Source organism: Pseudophryne corroboree, chromosome 11 (genome assembly GCF_028390025.1).
Source record: "Pseudophryne corroboree isolate aPseCor3 chromosome 11, aPseCor3.hap2, whole genome shotgun sequence".
Taxonomy (NCBI): domain Eukaryota; kingdom Metazoa; phylum Chordata; class Amphibia; order Anura; family Myobatrachidae; genus Pseudophryne; species Pseudophryne corroboree.
In genome coordinates, this window is record NC_086454.1 from 66,235,509 (window position 1) to 66,260,382 (window position 24,874).

Genomic DNA, 24,874 nt, shown 5'->3' on the forward strand with positions numbered 1-24,874 from the left:
AAGCAGTGCCCAACCTTACAAGCCAGCTCTGTTTCTCTCTCCTCAGTCCCACGATGCAGGGAGCCTGTTGCCAACAGGACTCCCTGAAAATAAAAAACCTAACAAAATTCTTTAAAACAGCAAACTCTTGAGAGCTCACTGCTTTGTACCCTTTCTCCTCTGGGCACAAGATCTAACTGAGGTCTGGAGGAGGGGCATAGAGGGAGGAGCCAGTGCACACCCATAGTCAAAGATCTTTTAGGTGCCCTATCTCCTGCGGAGCCCGTCTATGCCCCATGGTCCTTACGGAGTCCCCAGCATCCTCTAGGACGTAAGAGAAATATATTTCCTGTCATTACAAACAGCAGCGCACTCACCTCCGGCTGCCCATTCACCCCACCACGGCACTAAACCTGCCTTTCCTTGCAGTATCGATGTGAGGCTCCGCCCCCAGGTATGCCCGAAGCTCCGCCCCCATTCGGCCCGAGGCTACGCCCCCTACCAATCCAATATGCATGCTTATATACTTACCCTCCCCGCTGCAGCTTCCCAACAGGAAAAAGCTTCATGAAAGAGGGTGATGGTCTGGGGAGGGGCTGCTGTCTTTTGGGAGAGCTGTCTTTTAGGTGACTTGCAAGCCACACCAGGCCCTAAGGTCTCCTCCTCTGTAAGTGGTGTCAATATCAGTAAGTTTTGTGTGTTGTGTGTGTGCATGTCTATGTGTCAGTAAGTGGTGTCTGTGTCAGTAAGTGTTGCGTGTGTGTGTCAGGAAGTGGTATGTGTCAGGAAGTTTTGTGGTGTGTGTCAGTAAGTAGTGTCTGTCAGTTACTGGTGTCTGTCAGTAAGTTTTGTGTTGTGTGTGTCAGTAAGTAGTATGTTGTGTGTCAGTAAGTAGTGTATGTCAGTAAGTGGTGTCTGTCAGTAAGTTTTGTGTTGTGTGTGTCAGTAAGTAGTGTATGTCAGTAAGTGGTGTCTGTGTCAGTAAGTTTTGTGTTGTGCCGTGTGTGTCAGTATGTAGTATCTGTCAGTAAGTGGTGTCTGTATCAGTACGTTTTGTGTGGTATGTGTGTCAGTAAGTGTTGCATTGTGTGTCAGTAAGTAGTGTCTGTCTGTAAGTTGTGTCTGTGTCAGTAAGTATTGTGTTGTATCTGTGTGTGTCAGTAAGTAGTGCCTATGTTGTGCGTGTGTGCCAGTAAGTAATGTCTATCAGTAAGTGGAGACTGCGTCAGTAAGTTTGTGTTGTGTGTGTGTGTCAGTTAGTAGTGTCTGTCAGTAAGTGGTGTGGTAAAGAATGAGTGTTTATGTTTTAATGTGGCACCTGTGAAAAAAAGTTAGTTATTAAAAACAAATGTTTACAGCCCTTTATATGAGCCCTTTGGCGGTGTAGTACACAGACTTGTCCGGAATTTAGACCTAACTGTCCCTACCTTACTGATGGCCACGGGATTCCTCAGCCTGGTGTAGAAGCAGCTGTCCGTGGCTTGCTGGTATAATCGTGTCTCTCACTACTGCTGCGTCCAGCGGGGGAGACGTGGTGGATAAGCGGTAACACAAAGGATCTATACAAACTAACGTCCAGCGGATCCAGCGATTTGCCGAGTGACGTCATCTGCTCAACTTCCCCCGTTGGACGCAGCGGTAGTGAAACGCGATTATACCAGCAAGCCACAGCCAGCCGCTTCTACACCAGGCTGAGGAATCCCGTGGCCATCAGTAAGGTAGGGACAGTTAGGTCTAAGTTCCGGACAAGTCTGTGTACTACACCGCTAAAGGGCTTATATAAATGGCTGTAAACATCTGTTACTAATAACTAACTTTTTTTCACAGGTGCCACATTAAAACATAAGCGCTCATTCTTTACAACACATTTATTATTATAATTTGAGCTGCTATATATCATTAGCGCAGAAAACATTTATATATAAATTGTCAGTAAGTGATGTCTGAGGCATTTAGTTTATCTGTGTTAGTAAGTGGTATCTATATCAGTAAGTTGTATCTGTGTCAGTAAGGGTTGTGTGTTAGTAAGTATGTATGTACCAATAAGTGTTATCTGTTAGTAAGTAGTGTCTGTGTCAGTAAGGGGTGTCTCAGTAAGTGGTCTGTGTCAGTAAGTTGTATCTATGTCAGTAAGGCGTGTCTGCCAGTAAGTTTGTATGTTCCAATAAGTGGCATCTGTGTCAGTAAGTGGCGTCTTTGTCAGTAAGGGTTATCTGTGTTAGTAAGTGGTATCTGTCAGTAAATGTGTTTGTATCAGTAAGGAGTGTCTGTGTATGTAGTGTCAGTAAGTTTATATCAGTGTGTTTGTGTCAGTAAGTGTGTCTGTCAGTAAGGGGTGTCTATGTCAGTAAGAGGTCTCTGTGTCCGTAAGGGCTATCTGTGTCCATTAGAGATGTCTGTATAGGTAAGTGGTATCTGTCAGTAAGGGGTGTCTGTGTCCAGGGCTGCGTCAGGGGTTGGGGGGAACTGCTGGACAGGAGTACCTGTCCTGGATAGAAAGTGGGGCTCCCTCTGGCTCTTACAGTAAGGGGCTGACACTGCACTTAAGCTCTGGCCCGGCCGCGCAGAGCTTATCTTCCAGCTTAGATGTGGTCCGGTAACCAGCCAACCTGGCAGCCCACCATTTGTGGGCCAGGAGAGTGCTCGGCAGCCAGCATCTTTTCACTGGTGAGAACCTTTATATTAATGTTGCTGCCGAGAGGGGTATGTGGGTGTGTGTGTGTGTGTGTGTGTGTGTGTGTGTGTGTGTGTGTGTGTGTGTGTGTGTGTGTGTGTGGGGGGGGGGGGGTGAAACAGAAGGAAATGTGAGTGTGAGTGTCGTGGTCACTGAGACACAGAGGGGAATGTTTTTTGGGGGGTCACTGAGAGACAGGGGAATGTGGGGAGGGGATCCGGTCTTTAGGTCGACAGTAAGTAGGTCGACAATGTTTTGGTCGACCACTATTGGTCGACAGTAAGTAGGTCAACTGGGTTTCTATGTCAACATGGTATTTAGGTCGACATGTTCTAGGTCGACAGGTCAAAAGGTCGACGTGTTTGTTTTTTACATTTTTTTTTCTTTTGAACTTTTTCATACTTTATGATCCATGTGGACTACAATTGGGAATAGTAACCTAGCCCGAAGCATGCGAGGGGACACGGTGAACTAATTGGGGTTCCCGGTCACTGTACGGAGAAAACGACACAAAAAATAATAATCAAAAAATCATGTCGACCTTTTGACCTGTCGACCTAAAGACCCTGTCGACCTAGCATCCCTGTCGACCAATAGTGGTCGACCTACTTACTGTCGACCTTACATACCGCACCCGTGGTGAGGTGGGTCACAGAGACAGGAAAATGTGTGGGTGTCACTGACACAGATAGGAATGTGGGGGCAGTATTTGAGAGACAGAGGGGAATGTGGCGAGGGGGGTCACTGAGAGACAGGTCAATGTGGCCATGTCACTGAGACAGAGGGTAATGTGTGGAGGGGGTGTAACTGAGAGACAGAGGGAAATATGGCGAGGGGGGTCACTGAGAGACAGGTCAATGTGGCCATGTCACTGAGGCAGAGGGTAATGTGTGGAGGAGGTGTAACTGAGAGACAGAGGGGAATGTGGCGAGGGGAGTCACTGAGAGACAGGTCAATGTGGCCATGTCACTGAGGCAGAGGGTAATGTGTGGAGGGGGTGTAACTGAGAGACAGAGGGGAATGTGGCGAGGGGGGTCACTGAGAGACAGGTCAATGAGGCCATGTCACTGAGACTGAGGGGAATGTGTGGAGGGGGTGTAACTGAGAGACAGAGGGGAATGTGCCGAGGGGGGTCACTGAGAGACAGGTCAATGTGGCCATGTCACTGAGGCAGAGGGTAATGTGTGGAGGGAGTGTAACTGAGAGACAGAGGGAAATATGGCTATGGGGGTAGCATATGCATGTGTGAGGCTATGTGGGTCGAGGGAGGGGGGGGGGGGGGAATTACCTATTTTTTTCAGTCCCAGGCCCCACAATTTCTGATGGCAGCCCAGTCCCTGCCAGTAGGAGTGTTTGTGTCACTAAGTTGTATCTATTATTAAGTATGTATGTGCCAATAAGTGGTGTCTGTGTCCGTAAGTGCCATGTGTCAGTAAATGGTGTCTGTGTCAATAAATGTTTGTGTTAGTAAGATGTGTCAGTAAGTCTTTCTGTGTCAGTAAGTGGAATATGTCAGTGAGGGGTGCCTCTGTTCATAAGTAATATGTCAGTAAGAGGTGTCAGTAAGAGGTGTCTGTAAGTGGTAAGTATCAGTAAGTCTGTGTCAGTAGGTGGTGTGTGTGTGTGTGTGTGTGTGTGTGTGTGTGTGTGTGTGTGTGTGTGTGTGTCAATAAGTGTGTCAGGTAGGTGTTTCAGTAAGTGTGTAAGTAAGTGAGTCTATATTTGTGTCAGTAAGGGGTGTCTGTTTGTAAGCAGTGTCTGTCTGCAAGTGTGCCTGTGTCAGTAAGAGATGTCTGTTGGTAAGTGGTGTCTCTGTCAACAGAGGCGTAACTAGGGTTTTCGGAGCCCAGGGCAAGATGGAAAATGGCGACCGCCCCCCCCCCCCCCCCCCCCAGAAAAAAAAAACATACAAAAAGAATCATGTGCGCGCGTGGCGAAAAAATGGGCTTGGTCACACACCAGAAGGGGGGTGGCCACGCTCCAGAAGGGGTGTGGCCACTGAAGATGGCCCACAGTGCCAGTTACATTGCCCCGCAGTGCCAGTAACATTGCCCCACAGTGCCGGATACATTGCCCCACGGTGCCGGATACATTGCCCCACTCAGTGCCAGTTACATTGCCCCACAGTGCCAGTTACATTGCCCCACAGTGCCAGTTACATTGCCCCACAGTGCCGGATACATGCCCACAGTGCCAGATACATTGCCCCACAGTGCCAGATACATGCCCCACTCAGTGCCAGTTACATTGCCCCACAGTGCCAGATACATTGCCCCACAGTGCCGGATACATGCCCACAGTGCCAGATACATTGCCCCACAGTGCCAGATACATGCCCCACTCAGTGCCAGTTACATTGCCCCACAGTGCCAGTTACATTGCCCCACAGTGCCGGATACATGCCCTACAGTGCCGGATACATGCCCCACAGTGCCAGATCATGCCCCACAGTGCCAGATACATGCCCCACAGTGCCAGATACAAGCCCCACAGTGCCAGATACATTGCCCCACAGTGCCAGATACATGCCCCACTCAGTGCCAGATACATGCCCCACAGTGCCGGATACATTGCCCCACAGTGCCAGATATATGCCCCACAGTGCCAGGCCCCACTCAGTGTTAGTTACATGCCCCATTTGGTGCCAGTTACATGCCCCACCGTGCCAGATACATTTCCCCACAGTGCCAGTTACATGCCCCACAGTGCCAGTTACATTGACCCACAGACAGTGCCAGATACATGCCCCACAGTGCCAGTTACATTGCCCCACAGACAGTGCCAGATACATGCCCCACAGTGCCAGGCCCCACTTGGTGCCAGATACATGCCCCCCCCGTGCCGCCGCCCCCCCTCCCCTCCCCCGTGCCGCCGGACCCCCTTCCCCCGTCACTTACCGTCCGTCGGCCGCTTGTTGCTATGTGAGGAGAGGAGAGCGCAGCGCCTCTCCTTCCCCTCGCCGCTCCAGGTCTCCGGCGGCTGTCTGGAGCCGGTTCGCTAGCCAATCAGAGCTCGCGGACCAGCAGCCAATCAGGAGCCGGTCCGCAAGCTCTGATTGGCTAGCGCCGGAGACCGGACACAGCAGCGCTGCTGCCAGCGCTGCTAGTGCTGTCAGCGGCGGTGAGGGGAGGGAGAGACGCTGCGCTCTCCTCCCCTCACATTTAGGGTTGACGGGGGCGAGTGGACGCCGGCGGCGCCCCCCTCTCCTGGGCCTGCCAAGGCGCCCAGGGCACGTGCCCCACTCGCCCTACCCTAGATACGCCTCTGTCTGTCAATAGGTTTTTGTATCAGTAACTGTGTCCCATGAGCCCTCAGTTCACTGTTTGCTCTGTTTTGCCCTTATCTCTGCTCCCCTTTCCCTATCTCCTCTGTATTGCCCCCCCTCTTTTCCAATCTTTCCACACCTGCTCTGTTTTGCCCCATCGTTTCTCCCCTTTCCACCTTCTTTGCATGTTGATACAGCTCTCTGTATCATATGGCGGTCACTGCGATGCTCCCGGTATTAAATGCTGGTCACTGAGATGCTCTCTGTATCATATGGCGGTCACTGCGATGCTCCCGGTATTAAATGCTGGTCACGGAGATGCTCTCTGTATATATGGTGGTCACTGATGCACTGTATTATGGTGGTCACTGTTTCTCTGTATTATATTATATGGAGGTTACAAACTTTTTCTTGTTATAGCGCCACTATTAAGTGGTTGAAGATAGGCATTAGCTTTGACCTCCATCGAGATAGCCACACCCATGGCACAGGCCACACCGCTATTTAGACCACACCCACACCACACTGGTCACACCCCCACATCACTAATCACACCACCGCAGCGCTTGTCACACCTCCTGCAGAGGCACATAATAGGACCTTCCTAAATTTCAGCTCCAGACCCATGTGGACCTTAATCTGGCACTGCATAGGGTTACGCTGTTATTGTTCTGTAAATTACCATGTAGGATTTTTTTCCACTTTTTATATGTTGGTAATTACTTAGGAGCTGACATTATAGTGTGATGTTACTTAAGTTGCTGTATATGATTGTTTTCTATCTACCTATCAGTGAGTGTGTGCGATGATGATTATATGATTTTCTGTTCACTGTGCTTAGTTTTTCATGCATATTGTGATATTTAGAGCAATTTCCTGCATAGGGGGGATCAATTCGCCATGGTAGATTACAGCGTGCTAACTGATCCCCCGGGGTTATCCAATTAGCCCCGAAGCCAGCAGTTATTGTGAATTTTTTTCACCTCCCTCAGCGGGAATAAAAAAAATACCTGATAACTCTGGGTTTGACGGGTGCCGCCACTGCATTAACACATGAATCCGTGGGGTTATTCAGAGATGAATGCAGATCGCTGCATACGCAACCAGATCTGTGTTCATCCCTGCACATGCTAGGGCTCCGTGCAGCAGGGATGTGCAGTGAGCTAAATGGCTCAGGAGGCACTGTCTAGCACCAGAGCCAGATTTAAACGCAATATATGAGCCAAAGGGTACATCTGGGCATTATACACAGGTGTAGCAGTATAAACTCCTGGGAATTTTGTGAGTTTTGATCTGAGAGCTGTGGAAAAGATTGCAAACCTGCCATAGACTTTTTACTGCAGAATTTTGGCTATAAAAATTATTAGAATAATAGAAAAAAGATATTTCAATTATATTCTTTGTATTTTACATATACTTTACACAGTAAAAACTCTGGTGCAAACGTTAGTATGACAGGAAAGGCTCTGCCTCACCTGCCTCACCCCACCGCACGTCCCTGCCGCCCAGCATGTGTGCGGCCATCTCCTGATGCGTCCGCAATTAGATTGCAGAGAAATCGGATCTAAAGTTGATCCCTGGTAGTGCAGTCTGGCTGCGCTGTTAGGTGGTCAGCGTTTTTTTCCCCCGGAGCTGCTTAGTTTTCCCGGAGTTGCCTCCGTAACACCGTAACTCCGCCCCCGCAATGCCGTCGCAGGTCAATAACATTACGCCCGCATCCTTCCTGGATGTGGCCACAATGTGTTATGGAAAGAAAAGAAAACTCTTGTTTGGGGGCACTCTTAATTGTATTATACCTGTACAGAGAAATACTGTTTATCAATAAAATATAACTTTTATTATTACATTCAAATATCTGAGATTGTGTGTAATTTTTTGGATAAATACCATAAACATTAAGAAACAGAAAATGCAGCAGTGAAATCATGCCCTGCAATTTCGTTGGGTATAAAATTATTCTCAAAGTGGGTATTTAATAGGCTGTAAAACCCCAAAAATTATTATCCACACGCCTTTTGTCAATAGGGCCTATACTGGTAATAAAGTTAATGTTCAATCTAAAAAATCCTGAAAAAGGCACTAATTAATTAGACAAAAATTATTAATACCAATATTTTAAGGTATCAAGGATAAACATACCACTGACTGTTAAGGTTTCCTCCTTCCCTAATAATTAATAGCTCCTAACCCGGCCGTCATTCTTTGTTGTACAAAAACCGGTAGTGAGCAGCCCAATCTCTATAGCAGTCACACGTATGGAGATTTTTAAATCATAGGTAAACTGTAATAAACCAATTTATTCAAAGTCAAAATTATATAGGTGTGTTTCAACTATTTTGAACATGAAGAGTCCTGTATTTGGTTGCAACCGCAAATTTAGAAAAGAGGACACATAATGGTATTACTGACATTAAACATTGTAACAAATTTATTGATTACTTAGCATTGTTAATAAAGCTGTCAGCAGAATATCCCAGATGTTCACAATTTGGCTGATAGAGATGTTGCAACTTAATCTGTATATTCAGTACAATGTTGCGAGTTATACTGAGGCCATGCATCAGCTGCAAAGTGTTTGTGTTACAACACCAGGCTAGGGAGAGAACAAGATACACTGTGCTCTATATAGAAGGATACAATGTGTCTTTGTTGTTACAAAAGCCGGTAAAATATTCAATCACATCTACAGGATGCAGGTTTCTCATACCAAAAAACCACAGTGTAGCAATTTAACCTCCTCATCTGAGTTATGTGTGATCTAAACATTCATAATCACAGTTAGGCATGTGGAATAAGGCAATTAAACTAATCCATACTAGATGTGAAGACCTGTATAGGTCATTAATAACATTTACGGGAGGCAAGCTTCCACATACCGGATAAACACAGTGTAATAATTGCGCTTCCTCAAATGCACGTAATCACAGAGAAACACCTATCGAATATATAGATATAACAGTTCAAGCTAATTAAGCCACACTAATATAGGGTCGACCTGTATATTCACAATAACATATGCATGTGTTAAAGGTTCACCATACTTCAGAACTGACTTGACACGAGAGAAAGAGAAAACCAGTGAATTAATCCAGCAACTTCTGCTGTCATTCCATCTTGATTTACCTACGCCTATGGTAATCAGCGGATGGAAGATGAGAGAGTGGCCGGGTAATCCACTGATTGGGAAGGAAGGAAAGTGCCTTTCTACTGTTCCGGTTAGAGCGTATGCGGCTACCTGGTGTCGGGGCGCAATGCAGGAATGAGAGCGGGCCGAAAAGATAAGTGCCTATGTCAGGAATAAAAAAGAAAAGGCCCGTATCACGGGCGTGTGGTCTCACAAGCCTCCCACTAGCAGCGGCATCAGCTCCGATTCAGCTGTGGATTAGATTGGATAACGCGTTTCACCCGTAGGCGTTTCACCACTATGTGGTGTACTGTGGACGCTGCAGGTGATAGGATGTGAACAAGCCTACGGGTGAAACGCGTTATCCAATCTAATCCAATTGTCATGTTTGTCCTGTACATTCAAAACAGGTTTCAGAGCCACTAGTAGTAATTGCCCAGGGCCCACTCATGTCTTTAAGGTCGGCTTGTTTATTTCTACAAGGCTTTGCTGAACATGCAATTGTGATTTGGAAATGTGGCTACCACGAGCTACAGTATCTTGTATATGGTTCTCAACTCATCAAAAGTGTGGCAAATATTTAACCCTCACTGGAGAATCAAGCCAATCACAGATGATGACATTTAAAGAGGCCAATCACAGGGGATGGAATATTAAAAGACCAATCACACGAGGATTTAAAGTAAAGAGGCCAAGCACTGAGGATGGAATATAAAGAGTCCATTTACAGACGATGGAATGTAAAAAAAAGCCAAGCTCAGAGGATGGAATGTAAGGAGGCCAATCAAATGTCTACAAATGACACATTCATACGCTTATAAAAGCACTTACAATTGGATTGCACCAGGGGAAAATGTCTGTGCATGCTCACAGTGTGCATTAGTAGCCCAGACAACTGCCGACTGTCTGTATGATTTATTTGTAACATTTTCTTGCCCTTAGCAAAGTGTAAGTTATATTTAAAAATGACAAATCAGTGTTAATGAATGCTCATACCTTCTGAAGCTCCTCCATCCATGACTGTCTCGATTTCAAGCCGCTTTCTATATTGTCAGGAGCTGGCATATGGGAATGAACATCTGATAGTCTGAAACGGCACAGAAAGTACATTACTAAAGTAGTTTTATTATAAAAATCAGTGAGAAAACCCCAGCAGGAAATACACAACCAAAGGATTAATGCAGTGAGAAGTGTTTTATTACAGAGCTTGCAGACTGAACAGGCATGGCCTAGAGTAGGGGTTCTCAAATTATTTTGCCCTGGGACACCATCTGACAATAAAAATAAGAATTTACTTACCGATAATTCTATTTCTCATAGTCCGTAGTGGATGCTGGGAACTCCGTAAGGACCATGGGGAATAGCGGCTCCGCAGGAGACTGGGCACAAAAGTAAAGCTTTAGGACTACCTGGTGTGCACTGGCTCCTCCCCCTATGACCCTCCTCCAAGCCTCAGTTAGGATACTGTGCCCGGACGAGCGTACACAATAAGGAAGGATTTATGAATCCCGGGTAAGACTCATACCAGCCACACCGATCACACCGTACAACCTGTGATCTGAATCCAGTTAACAGCATGATAACAGAGGAGCCTCTGGAAAGATGGCTCACAACCACAATAACCCGATTTTTGTAACAATAACTATGTACAAGTATTGCAGACAATCCGCACTTGGGATGGGCGCCCAGCATCCACTACGGACTATGAGAAATAGAATTATCGGTAACTAAATTCTTATTTTCTCTGACGTCCCAGTGGATGCTGGGAACTCCGTAAGGACCATGGGGATTATACCAAAGCTCCCAAACGGGCGGGAGAGTGCGGATGACACTGCAGCACCGAATGAGAGAACTCCAGGTCCACCTCAGCCAGGGTATCAAATTTGTAGAATTTAGCAAACGTGTTTGCCCCTGACCAAGTAGCTGCTCGGCAAAGTTGTAAAGCCGAGACCCCTCGGGCAGTCGCCCAAGATGAGCCCACTTTCCGTGTGGAATGGGCTTTTACAGATTTTGGCTGTGGCAGGCCTGCCACAGAATGTGCAAGCTGAATTGTGCTACAAATCCAACGAGCAATAGTCTGCTTAGAAGCAGGAGCACCCAGCTTGTTGGGTGCATACAGGATAAACAGCGAGTCAGATTTTCTGACTCCAGCCGTCCTGGAAACATATATTTTCAGGGCCCTGACTACGTCCAGCAACTTGGAGTCCTCCAAGTCCCTAGTAGCCGCAGGTACCACAATAGGCTGGTTCACGTGAAACGCTGAAAACACCTTAGGGAGAAATTGAGGATGAGTCCTCAATTCCGCCCTGTCTGGAAGATCAGATAAGGGCCTTTACAGGATAAAGCCCCCAATTCTGACACGCGCCTGGCCGAGGCCAGGGCCAACAACATGACCACTTTCCATGTGAGATATTTTAACTCCACAGATTCAAGTGGTTCAAACCAATGTGACTTTAGGAACCCCAAAACTACATTGAGATCCCAAGGTGCCACTGGAGGCACAAAAGGAGGCTGTATATGCAGTACCCCTTTTACAAAACGTCTGAACTTCAGGAACTGAAGTTAGTTCTTTCTGGAAGAAAATTGACAGGGCCGAAATTTGAACCTTAATGGACCCCAATTTTAGGCACATAGACACTCCTGTTTACAGGAAATGCAGGAATCGACCTAGTTGAAAATTCCTCCATCGGGGCCTTACTGGCCTCGCACCCCGCAACATATTTTTGCCAAATGCGGTGATAATGCTTTGCGGTTACATCCTTCCTGGCTTGATCAGGGTAGGGATGACTTCATCCGGAATGCCTTTTTCCTTCAGGATCCGGCGTTCAACCGCCCTGCCGTTAAATGCAGCCGCGGTAAGTCTTGGAATAGACAGGGTCCTTGCTGGAGCAGGTCCCTTCTTAGAGGTAGAGGCCACGGGTCCTCCGTGAGCATCTCTTGAAGTTCCGGGTACCAAGTCCTTCTTGGCCAATCCGGAGCCACGAGTATAGTTCTTACTCCCCTCCGTCTTATAATTCTCAGTACTTTTGGTATGAGAGGAAGAGAAGGGAACACATACACTGACTGGTACACCCACGGTGTTACCAGAGCGTCCACAGCTATTGCCTGAGGGTCCCTCGACCTGGCGCAATACCTGTCCAATTTTTTGTTTAGGCGGGACGCCATCATGTCCACCTTTGGTTTTTCCCAATGGTTTACAATCATGTGGAAGACTTCTGGGTGAAGTCCCCACTCTCCCGGGTGGAGGCCGTGCCTGCTGAGGAAGTCTGCTTCCCAGTTGTCCACTCCCGGAATGAATACTGCTGACAGTGCTATCCCATGATTTTCCGCCCAGCGAAGAATCTTTGCAGCTTCTGCCATTGACTGCTTCTTGTGCCACCCTGTCTGTTTACATGGGTGACTGCCGTGATGTTGTCCGACTGGATCAACACCGGCTGACCTTGAAGCAGAGGTCTTGCTAAGCTGAGAGCATTGTAAATGGCCCTTAGCTCCAGGATATTTATGTGAAATGATGTCTCCAGGCTTGACCCTAAGCCCTGGAAATTTCTTCCCTGTGTGACTGCTCCCCAGCCTCGCAGGCTGGCATCCGTGGTCACCAGGACCCAGTCCTGAATGCCGACTCTGCGGCCCTCTATGCAACCACCACAGGAGGGACACCCTTGTCCTTGGTGACCGGGTTATCCGCTGATGCATCTTAAGATGCGACCCGGACCATTTGTCCAGCAGGTCCCACTGGAAAATTCTTGCGTGGAATCTGCCGAATGGCTTTGCTTCGTAGGAAGCTACCATTTTTCCCTGAACCCTTGTGCATTGATGCACTGAGACTTGGCTCAGTTTTAGGAGGTTCCTGACTAGCTCGGATAACTCCCTGGCTCTCTCCTCCGGGAGAAACACCTTTTTCTGAACTGTGTCCAGAATCATCCCTAGGAACAGAAGACGAGTCGTCGGAACCAGCTGCGATTTTGGAATATTGAGAATCCAATCGTGCTGTCGCAACACTACCTGAGATAGTGCTACACCGACCTCCAACTGTTCCCAGGATCTTACCCTTATCAGGAGATCGTCCAAGTAAGGGATAACTAAAACTCCCTTCCTTCGAAGGAGTATCATCATTTCGGCCATTACCTTGGTAAAGACCCGGGGTGCCGTGGACCATCCAAACGGCAGCGTCTGAAACTGATAGTGACAGTTCTGTACCACAAACCTGAGGTACCCTTGGTGAGAAGGGTAATTTTGGACATGAAGGTAAGCATCCTTGATGTCCAGAGACACCATGTAGTCCCCTTCTCTTGAATTTGAACCTCTGTATGTAAGTGTTCAAAGATTTTAGATTTAAAATCGGTCTCACCGAGCCGTCCGGCTTCGGTACCACAACAGTGTGGAGTAATACCCCTTTCCCTGTTGCAGGAGGGGTACCTTAATTATCACCTGCTGGGAATACAGCTTGTGAATGGCTTCCAACACTGCCTCCCTGTCTGCTTGTAAAGCCCCAGCGTCATGCTGAGGGCTTGGCAGAGGCGGGAGAGGGCTTCTGTTCCTGGGAACTGGCTGATTTCTGCAGCCGTTTCCCTCTCCCTCTGTCACGGGGCAGAAATGAGGAACCTTTTGCCCACGTGCCCTTATGGGAACGAAAGGACTGCGCCTGATAATACGGCGTCTTCTTATGTTGAGAGGCGACCTGGGGTAAAAACGTGGATTTCCCAGCTGTTGCCGTGGCCACCAGGTCTGAAAGACCAACCCCAAATAACTCCTCCCCTTTATAAGGCAATACTTCCATATGCCATTTGGAATCCGCATCACCTGACCACTGTCGTGTCCATAACCCTCTTCTGGCAGAAATGGACAGCGCACTTACTCTTGATGCCAGTCGGCAAATATCCCGCTGTGCATCACACATATATAGAAATGCATCTTTTAAATGCTCTACAGGCAATAATATACTGTCCCTATCAAGGGTATCAATATTTTCAGTCAGGGAATCCGACCACGCCAACCCAGCACTGCACATCCAGGCTGAGGCGATTGCTGGTCGCAGTATAACACCAGTATGTGTGTAAATACATTTTAGGATACCCTCCTGCTTTTTATCAGCAGGATCCTTAAGGGCGGCCATCTCAGGAGAGGGTAGAGCCCTTGTTTTGACAAGCGTGTGAGCGCTTTATCCCCCCTAGGGGGTGTTTCCCAACGCACCCTAACCTCTGGCGGGAAAGGATATATGCCAATAACTTTTTAGAAATTATCAGTTTTTTATCGGGGGAAACCCACGCTTCATCACACACCTCATTTAATTTCTCAGATTCAGGAAAACTACAGGTAGTTTTTCCTCACTGAACATAATACCCCTATTGGTGGTACTCGTATTATCAGAAATGTGTAAAACATTTTCCATTGCCTCAATCATGTAACGTGTGGCCCTACTGGAAGTCATATTTGTCTCTTCACCGTCGACACTGGAGTCAGTATCCGTGTCGGCGTCTGTATTTGCCATCTGAGGTAACGGGCGCTTTAGAGCCCCTGACGGCCTATGAGACGTCTGGACAGGCACAAGCTGAGTAGCCGGCTGTCTCATGTCAATCACTGTCTTTTGTAAAGAGCTGACACTGTCATGTAATTCCTTCCAGCAGTTCATCCACTCAGGTGTCGACCCCCTAGGGAGTGACATCCCTATTACAGGCAATTTGCTCCGCCTCCACATCATTTTCCTCCTCATACATGTCGACACAAACGTACCGACACACAGCACACACACAGGGAATGCTCTGATAGAGGACAGGACCCCACTAGCCCTTTGGGGAGACAGCACACACCAGAGCGCTATATATATACAGGGATAACCTTATATAAGTGTTTTTCCCCTTATAGCTGCTGTATTGTTTATACTGCGCCTAATTAGTGCCCCCCTCTCTTTTTTAACCCTTTCTGTAGTGTAGTGACTGCAGGGGAGAGCCAGGGAGCTTCCCTCCAACGGAGCTGTGAGGGAAAATGGCGCCAGTGTGCTGAGGAGATAGGCTCCGCCCCTTTCTCGGCGGCCTTTTCTCCCGTTTTTCAGTGTAATCTGGCAGGGGTTAAAATTCATCCATATAGCCCTGGGGGCTATATGTGATGTATTTTCGCCAGCCAAGGTGTTTTTATTGCTGCTCAGGGCGCCCCCCCCTAGCGCCCTGCACCCTCAGTGACCGAAGTGTGAAGTGTGCTGAGGAGCAATGGCGCACAGCTGCAGTGCTGTGCGCTACCTTGGTGAAGACAGGATGTCTTCTGCCGCCGATTTTCCGGACCTCTTCTTGCTTCTGGCTCTGTAAGGGGGCCGGCGGCGCGGCTCTGGGACCGGACTCCATGGCTGGGCCTGTGTTCGATCCCTCTGGAGCTAAGGGTGTCCAGTAGCCTAAGAAGCCCAATCCACTCTGCACGCAGGTGAGTTCGCTTCTTCTCCCCTTAGTCCCTCGATGCAGTGAGCCTGTTGCCAGCAGGTCTCACTGAAAATAAAAAACCTAAAACTAAACTTTTCACTAAGCAGCTCAGGAGAGCCCCTAGTGTGCACCCTTCTCGTTCGGGCACAAAAATCTAACTGAGGCTTGGAGGAGGGTCATAGGGGGAGGAGCCAGTGCACACCAGGTAGTTCTAAAGCTTTACTTTTGTGCCCAGTCTCCTGCGGAGCCGCTATTCCCCATGGTCCTTACGGAGTTCCCAGCATCCACTAGGACGTCAGAGAAAATGTATTACAGGACTTCAGTACAGTGACCCTATGTATATCACATTTTTTTGCACTACTGCCTCACAGCACTGAGGTCATTGGTTTGATTACCACCATGGCCCTAACTGTGTGGAGTTTGTATATTCACCCTGTGCTTGCGTGGGTTTCCTCTGTGTGCTCCGGTTTCCTCCCACAATGCAAATATATACTGGTAAGTTACTTACAGTAGCTCAAAAAAATGTACCCCTAGCGTGAATGTGTGTGCATGTACGTGTGGCAAGGAATATAGATTGTAAGCTCCATTGGGACAGGGACTGATGTGAATGGCCAAATATTCATATATATACGCTGTTCAAAAAAAATAAAGGGTACACTTAAACAACACAATGTAACTCCAAGTCAATCACACTTCTGTGAAATCAAACTGTCCACTTAGGAAGCAACACTGATTGACAATCAATTTCACATGCTGTTGTGCAAATGGAATAGCCAACAGGTGGAAATTATAGGAAATTAGCAAGACACACCCAATAAAGGAGTTGTTCTGCAGGTGGTGACCACAGACCACTTCTCAGCTCCTATGCTTTCTGGCTGATGTTTTGGTCACTTTGAAAGCTGGCGGTGCTTTCACTCTAGTGGTAGCATGAGACGGAGTCTACAACCCACACAAGTGGCTCAGGTAGTGCAGCTCATCCAGGATGGCACATCAATGCAAGCTGTGGCAAGAAGGTTTGCTGTCTGTCAGCATAGTGTCTAGAGCATGGTGGCGCTACCAGGAGACAGGCCAGTACATCAGGAGACGTGGAGCAGGCCGTAGGAGGGCAACAACCCAGCAGCAGAGCCCTGCAAAATGACCTCCAGCAAGCCACAAATGTGCATGTGTCTAATCACGATCAGAAACAGACTCCATGAGGGTGGTATGAGGGCCCGACGTCCACAGGTGGGGGTTGTGCTTACAGCCCAACACTGTGCAGGACGTTTGGCATTTGCCAGAGAACACCAAGATTGGCAAATTCGCCACTGGCGCCCTGTGCTCTTCACAGATGAAAGCAGGTTCTCACTGAGCACATGTGACAGACGTGACAGAGTCTGGAGACGCCAAGAAGAACGTTCTGCTCCCTGCAACATCCTCCAACATGACCGGTTTGGCAGTAGGTCAGTAATGGTGTGGGATGGCATTTCTTTGGGGGGCCGCACAGCCCTCCATGTGCTCGCCAGAGGTAGCCTGACTGCCATTAGGTACCGAGATGAGATCCTCAGACCCCTTGTGAGACCATATGCTGGTGCGGTTGGCCCTGGGTCCCTCCTAATGCAAGACAATGCTAGACCTCATGTGGCTGGAGTGTGTCAGCAGTTCCTGCAAGACGAAGGCATTGATGCCATGGACTGGCCCGCCCGTTCCCCAGACCTGAATCCAATTGAGCCCATCTGGGACATCATGTCTCGCTCCATCCACTAACGCCACGTTGCACCACAGACTGTCCAGGAGTTGGTGGATGCTTTAGTCCAGGTCTGGGAGGAGATCCCTTTAGGAGACCATCTGCCACCTCATCAGGAACATGCCTAGGCGTTGTAGGGAGGTCATACAGACACGTGGAGGCCACACACACTACTGAGCCTCATTTTGACTTATTTTAAGGACATTACATCAAAGTTGGATCAGCCTGTAGTGTGTTTTTCCACTTTAATTTTGAGTGTGACTCCAAATCCAGACCTACATGGGTTAATAAATTTGATTTCCATTGATAATTTTTGTGTGATTTTGTTGTCAGCACATTCAACTATGTAAAGAACAAAGTATTTAATAAGAATATTTCATTCATTAAGATCTAGGATGTGTTATTTTAGTGTTCCCATTATTTTTTGAGCAGTGTGTATATATATATATATATATATGTTTTATGACCATCAACATCCCCCCCATATATTTTATGTCCATCATCCCACTTACATATTTATGCCCGCCACCCCCTTTGCCTATCTTCTTCTTTATTTATTTTTATGCCCATCATCCCACTTATATGTTTTGCCCATCACATAACTGCCAACTTCTCAGAAGAGCCGAGTGTGACATCTGTGCGCGCCCAAGGCATGTGTTTGAAAAAAGAGGGCGTGGCCTCAGTACTTGCCCATGATTTTTACTGTTGTCTGTTTCTCATATACTCTAATCAAGATGGGTTCTGAGGGACAGATTTTACAACAAGTGACGCTCTTGTTATCAGTTACTAGTTTTATATGGTGCTCCAACCAATCAGCTCCTGACATTTTTTAAACACATGATAGTTAGGAGCTGATTGGTTGGAGCACCATTTAAAATGAGTAATGAGTGATAACAAGAATATCACTCTGTGTTAAATCTGCCCCATAGTATGTGGTGGTGTTATAGTGGTGTTATACACTACAACTCAGTTACTCAGGGTCACGTCTGCAAGAAGGAACATGATGGAGGTTGTGTCCCTGTGGAGATCTGCTGGGTCCTAGTGCCTGGTGTCTTTCTGGTAATAAACAGAGACAGTGCATAGTGCATCTCTAACAAGCCAGGCATACCGCTGGCATTGCTGTCGGCATCTGACATTTCTGCTTGCAGCTGTAGATGGCACTAGTGACCCAATGCTGAGATGGTCGTGACCCACTTTCTGCAAAGTGTACTTATAAATATATAGCGGATCTATTCTAGGATACTGTAAAAAAAAAAAAAATGGGATCCCAGAGCACAATATTATGAGAACCCCCGCTATACACCAAAGAACCCTAAAGTATCAAGCAGTTAATGTGAGATGTGTTTTCCTATTGACTTATCAAACAACATCATGAGGTTTTGTGTGCTCTTTGTTTAATTTGATATAAATACTCAGAGCCGGCCTTAGGCATAGGCAATCTAGGCAAATGCCTAGGCCATTTGGTATGCTTAGGGGCACCAGCAGCTTCTGCTGATTTAAATGATATGCAGCATGCCTATACTCTGTGTGTGACTGCGGCTGTATCTGCATACAAAATGCAACGTTGCAGTGTATTCCTGGAAATCACTGTAATGTAGCATTTCGTATGCAGATACAGCCACAGTCGCACACAGAATATAGGCATGCTGCATATCTTTGTAATCAGCAGAAGCTGCTTGTGCATCCTAGCTACATAGTAATGCAAATAATATGATGCATTTTCATAAACAAAAGGCACCCGACGTTAGCAGAGCTGCCAGCTGACTCATGCCAGGCATCTCCTGCAGAACTAGCGGCAGTGCTAGGGGACACCAGCCAAAATCTTGCCTAGGGCATCATATTGGTTAGGGCTGGCTCTGTAAATACTCTTGTATGTAATTTATTTTATTAGAACAAATGAGACTGGAGAAGTTTGTTAGGCAGTTACAGATCACAAGGCCAGATTAAACACCTACCTGTTTGTACAAGTTCCTTCAGAAAGCCAGACTTCCTGGGAAAACAGGATGAACAAATAAATTACACAGTATAATCGCCTGCTGTGAGTAAATTAGAATCATTTGTTATTTTAATATGTGGAAATTGTACCTCTTGTATAAGTTATAATGAAATAATACATATCAGAGGTGGGTGCGGCCCCTGGACTGCAGCACCGACCACACATTGCAGGGTGGAGCCGTTCAACGGATACACATATGCAATATATGGGCTGGCTGCCTTACCCGGGGATCAGCAACGTCACTGTGTATCACTGACCTGCTGCAGCAGGTTCTGATACACAAAATAGACATAAAAAAGATAGACAGTCATTAGGTCGACAGTAAAAGGTCGACAGTCAAAAGGCCGACAGGGTCAACAACAAAAATTACCCCAATTTTTTAAAATGCGCCCCTTCGCAGGCTCGCTTTGCTCGCCACGCTTCGGGCTCGGTGGCTCGCTCCGTTTCGCTCACCAAAAGGTTACTAAAGGTAAAAGTTTGTAACATGGATAGTAAATGCAGCAAAAGTTGTCAAAATGTAAAAAACCCTAGAAAACATGTGTCGACCTTTTGACACTGTCGACATTTTGACTGTCTACATTTTAACCCTGTCGATCTTTTGACCCTGTCAGCATAATGCGTGTCAACCATTACTGGTTGACCTATTGACTGTAGACCTTTTTAGTGTAGATCTATAGACCGGATACCCCGAAGCACAGGACACAGGCAGCACTCAGCCATTCTATCTTCTGTAACTCCGCCCCAAGACTGCCATTGGCTAGTTTCACAGGAGTCTTGGGGCGGGCTTATTGAAGACAGACAAGCTGAGCAATGTGTTCCGTGCTGCAGCAGGTCAGTGAAACACAGCTGTGCTGCCAGGGGCGTAAGGAGAGTGGAGCAAGTGAAGCTCGAGCTCCAGGCGCCGCTAGGGACAGAAGGCGCCGTCTCCCTGTAACACAGCTGAGAGCCGGGATCTCGGGGTAGGAGGAGATCACTAGAAGAGAGGGAAGGGGTGGCCACCACACTGCCTGCATGTTCCATGTCACTGATTGCAGTGCAGAGAGTCCAGTGCAGTGTAGTGTGGTGTGTTGTTATGGAAGTGGGGAGGTTTGGAGTCTTGTCAGAAGATAGATGCTTCCTGGCTGTCAGGAATCTGCATTCAGTGATCTGGAACATGCAGGCAGTATGGTGGCCACCCCTTCCCTTTCCTCAGTCCTTTCCTTCTACCCATGGAGGCCAAGCCTGTCAATCACATAGAAGCTCCACCCCTCCAGGCTAGAACGAGGAGTTGCTGCCCACTTGGTGAGAATAAATATGTGTATACTGTATGTATATGGTGTGTGTATGTGTTTATATCTGTGTATACTGTGTGTTTATGTGTATATGTCTGTGTTTGTGTGTGTAAATGTGTTTGTAAATGTGTGTATACAGAATGTCTGTGTGCATATGTGTGTTTATGTGTATACATGTATGTGTGTGTTTATTTGTATATATCTTTGTATACAGTATATGTGTGTGTATATTTGTGTTTGTGTGTGTATATATCTGTGTGTATATATGTGTGTGTGTTTATGTGTCTGTATATCTATGTGTATATCTGTGTATATTTGTGTGTGTGTGTGTGTGTGTGTGTGTCTGTGTATGTGTGTGTTTATGCATGGCTGTGTATAGCTGTGTATATTTGTGGGTGTATATATCTGTGTGTGTGTGTTTATGTATATCTGTGTGTATATTTGTGTATTTATGTGTGTGTGTGTGTGTGTGTATATATATATTATAAGGGCACGGTCGTGCCCTTATATTAAGGCTGAATCGAACAAACGGAATTCTCCCATAGGGAACTTGTGAGATGGGGGCATAGTGTTTGAGGGGCTACACCTCAAAAGTGATAGGACATACTGAGCTGAAATTTGGCATGGGCGTGTAGAATCGTCACCCGCTGCGGCATGCCAAATTTCAGGGCAAAATAATAAAAAATGAGGAATTGGGAGTAACCTAAAGTTTCAACTGTCAGTTTTTTTCTGCTACTTCCTGGATGGCTTTTTGACATGGTTTTCCATGTAATGTATGAGAAGATTTTTGGGAAGGCATAACTCAGGATAGAGGATGAATTAAGACTTGGGGTTTGTTTTATTAGATACATCTTGTCCCAGTGTAGTGCCTTTTGGGGTTGTGGTGTTTTAGAAAGTTATAGTTTTTTTTTAATTCAGTAAAATATGCCCCATTATAAAGATAGGGCTTTTCAATTTGTTGCGGCTGCGCAGTGGCCGCCAGCAGGGGGTGTACTCACAGAGGCTTCATATGAGAGCACAAACATGGCCGACTTTTTCACTGCCTCCCATTTTCATTCAGTAAACTACAGGGGAACTGCCTACACTTCGGTAATTCAGTGGGGCTGGGGGGTGTTTTGGGGCTACTGGGGGCACACTGTGACAATAACTAGCCCTGGCACCGCTCACATTAATTAGATTTCATTGTCCAGTTCGAGCGGTGCCTGGGCCGGCTTACATCACGTGATCGCCGCAGTCAGCTAGGAGCGGGAAGTTCAATAGTGCTTAGCACAGCTTCCTTCATCCTCTGTGTGCTCCAGGCACAAGCATACAACAGCCCTGGGCAGCTCATCCGGATCACATGCCGGACTGATGCTGCTGATCCAGAGAGAAGGCGAACTCATAAAGAAAGGAGGCGCAGCCCGTTCTCTATTCTCTCCCCCTTCTGCGCCTCCTTCCTGCCTGATGGCCATGGGCTGTCCCCCTGCCCACGGAGCTTCCACTGCAGACACGATACTCCCCTGCAGGCATACGCAGCTATGGGCTGTCCCAGTGCCCTCCTCATCTGCAGCCACGGTCCCCAGCACCAGCACTTTCCTTGACACCCACAGAGGCAGAGCTGATCACTCCTTCCCATAGGTGTGTGCACGGGCACCCCCTAATGTCCAGCAACCCTGACAGGTGGCAGCGGAGAACGTAAGCAGATAGTCAGAGCTGGCATATCTATAGGCAAATGCCTAGGGCATTTGCAGTGGCCAGGGGCATGCCAGAGCTGGCTCAACTAAACTTTGGGCAATGGAAGGACCTATGAGTTTCCCCCCACCATGGATCAAATATATATTTTTTTCAAGTGGGTCCCTGTCCCGGCGATTGAAGCCCCGCCCCCTCGCGGCTATATGCCGCGATTTGCGGGTTGGTGGTGAGGGGTGGAGCCATTATGACATGTTTCTCTTTGAATGGTGTCATATTGGCTCCGCCCCCTCCCCCACCGACCCGCGAATCGCGGCATAAGCCGCTAGTGGGCGGAGCTTAATGATGTAAAGTTAACTGCACGACTGCCAGCACTGATCTGCTCCTGGTTCCTGCAGCTACCACTGGGCTCCATCCTCCAGGTGTCAGTGGGTTTGTGTGTATACTCTAGTATATGTATGTGTTCTGTGTGTGTGTTTATATGTACTGTATGTGTATGTGTTCTATATGTGTGTATATGTACAGTGTGTGTACGACTGTATGTCTGTGTATGTGTTAGGATCCCGGCCATTGTAAGTATAGCCACAAAACTTTGACTACTGCCGGAGAAGGGGGGGGGAGGAGGGGGGGGGGGGGGGGGGGGTGAATTTAGCCGACACTGGAGGGGATAGGGTTAGGCTACAGTAGGTGGGAGGTTAGGGTTAGGCTGCGGACAGGAGGGTTAAGATAAGGCACCACCAGGTGGAGTTTAGGGAGGGGAGGTTAGGGTTGGGCTTAGGGGGTAGCGGACAGAGGATAGATTAGTTAAATCACCAGTCAGGATTGAATTCCTCTGGATGCTGGCGTCGGTATTTTGACTGCCGGCATCCCATTCGGCTGTCATGCATACCAAACCCATATGCGTGTTTAAATGTATATGTATGCGTTCTATGCATGGAGGGTATTGCACAGGCATACCCTAATGTCAGGTACCCCTCAGTGTTAGCCTATTACATATACCAGCTCCACAGTCATGGTGAAGTGGGTCCACTAAGGATCATGGAGAAGCGGGCAAGTTTCTACTCTGCAGGTGCCGTCTGTACTCCCCCCAGCGGCCCCTGTGTTTGTGTGACATGACTTGTTTGACAGATTCTGTTTACAGGATGCCATGGTTGCAGGACCCGCGGAGGTGATGGACGGAGTAGAGTGCACACTGAAAGAGCTGCTGAGGGGCCAGGACTCAGAGCGTCTGCAGGGCAAGGTGTCGGCGGAGCTGAGCCAGCTGGTGGTACTGGAGAGAGTAGCCGCCCACAGCCAAGGTTTGTCCCACTTACCCAACTCTCTGCTTCATGCTGGCTCTTCCCCGTGTCTGTCAGGTCTCCACATTAATGGATGTGGTGTGGCCAGGGTACATGGTCTTCTCTCAGCTTTTTCATTAAGAGCGTTCTCAATACTTGCTGCCCACACATGCCCCACTCTCAGCTCCAAATGCCCATCTGCTGCACCCCCAACCTTCCTCCATGTCACCCAGTACGTATCACTAGTGTCTCCCTATGCATGTCACCCATTACTTGTCCATAGTGTGCCCCTCTGTCTATGTCCCATTGCCTCACCCCAGTGTCAAACTCTCTGCCTGTCCCCACTACATGTCCTGCGGGTTAAAAATTCAGAATACATAAATATATTTATTTTTCATAGTTTCTTAAGTGCGCCAACAAAGAGACAATCTTTCTCTGTTTTTGTTGTTTCCCACTACATGTCCCCAGTGTCACCCTCTGCCTGTCATCTACTAAGTATCCTCAGTGTCACCCTCTGCCTTTCTCCCACTGCCTCACCCCAGTGCTACCCTCATGGCTGTCACTCTCTCTACCTGTCACCCACTACATGTCCCCAGTGTTACCATTTGCCTGTCACCCACTACATGTCCCCAGTGTTACCATTTGCCTATCACCCACTGTGTTACCCCAGTATCACCCTCTGTCTCCCACTACATGTCACCCTCTGCCTTTCTTCGACTGCATCACCCCAGTGTCACCCTCATGGCTGTCACCCTCTGCCTCACCCCAGTGTCATCCTCCGAATATGAAAACCAGAATATGCATTTCTGTTCATACCGTGTAACATAATGTGAATTTCGGCTCATACCATTTGCATATTGTGAATTTCGGTTCATACCGTATAGCATATTGTGAATTTTGGCTCATACCGTGTGGCATATTGTGAATTTCGGCTCATACCATGTGGCATATTGTGAATTTTCGGCTCATACCGTGTGGCATATTGTGAATGTCTGCTCATACCATGTGGCATATTGTGAATTTCGGCTCATACCGTGTGGCATATTGTGAATTTCGGCTCATGCCTTGTGGCATATTGTAAATTTCAAAAAAATGAATAAAGACCGTGTAACCTGCGCTTATCAAGCAGCCTGAATTCAGGTGGTAAAGAGTGTCACCAACACTCAACAACATAGACAAATAGAAAATAATTACCACACCATATCACAGGCGCTTCTTGTATGATGTTCGTGGGGTTTGTTACACTCCCCAGATTGAGGGGTGGATGTGACCTTACAAAACAACATAAACATAGATATAGTGTAATATTGTTAATGCAACTCTGGAATAGAATCCTACTGTTCTAGTAAAATCAGCCTCGTACCCCAAAGAGTGGTCTACTATTAGTAGACAATCAGCATATAGAAATGGAGCGGATCACCGATCAGATGTACTGTCCCCGTTGCCAATGCAGTTCTTTGTACTTCCATCTGTAGACCATTCTGTTCGGT

The 24,874-nt window shown here is 47.5% G+C and overlaps 1 pseudogene; it reads right to left on the bottom strand.

Annotated features, from left to right (window-relative positions):
• LOC134968639 (PRKC apoptosis WT1 regulator protein-like) overlaps positions 1-24,874 on the bottom strand; it is a 157,006-nt pseudogene that overhangs the window by 37,664 nt on the left and 94,468 nt on the right.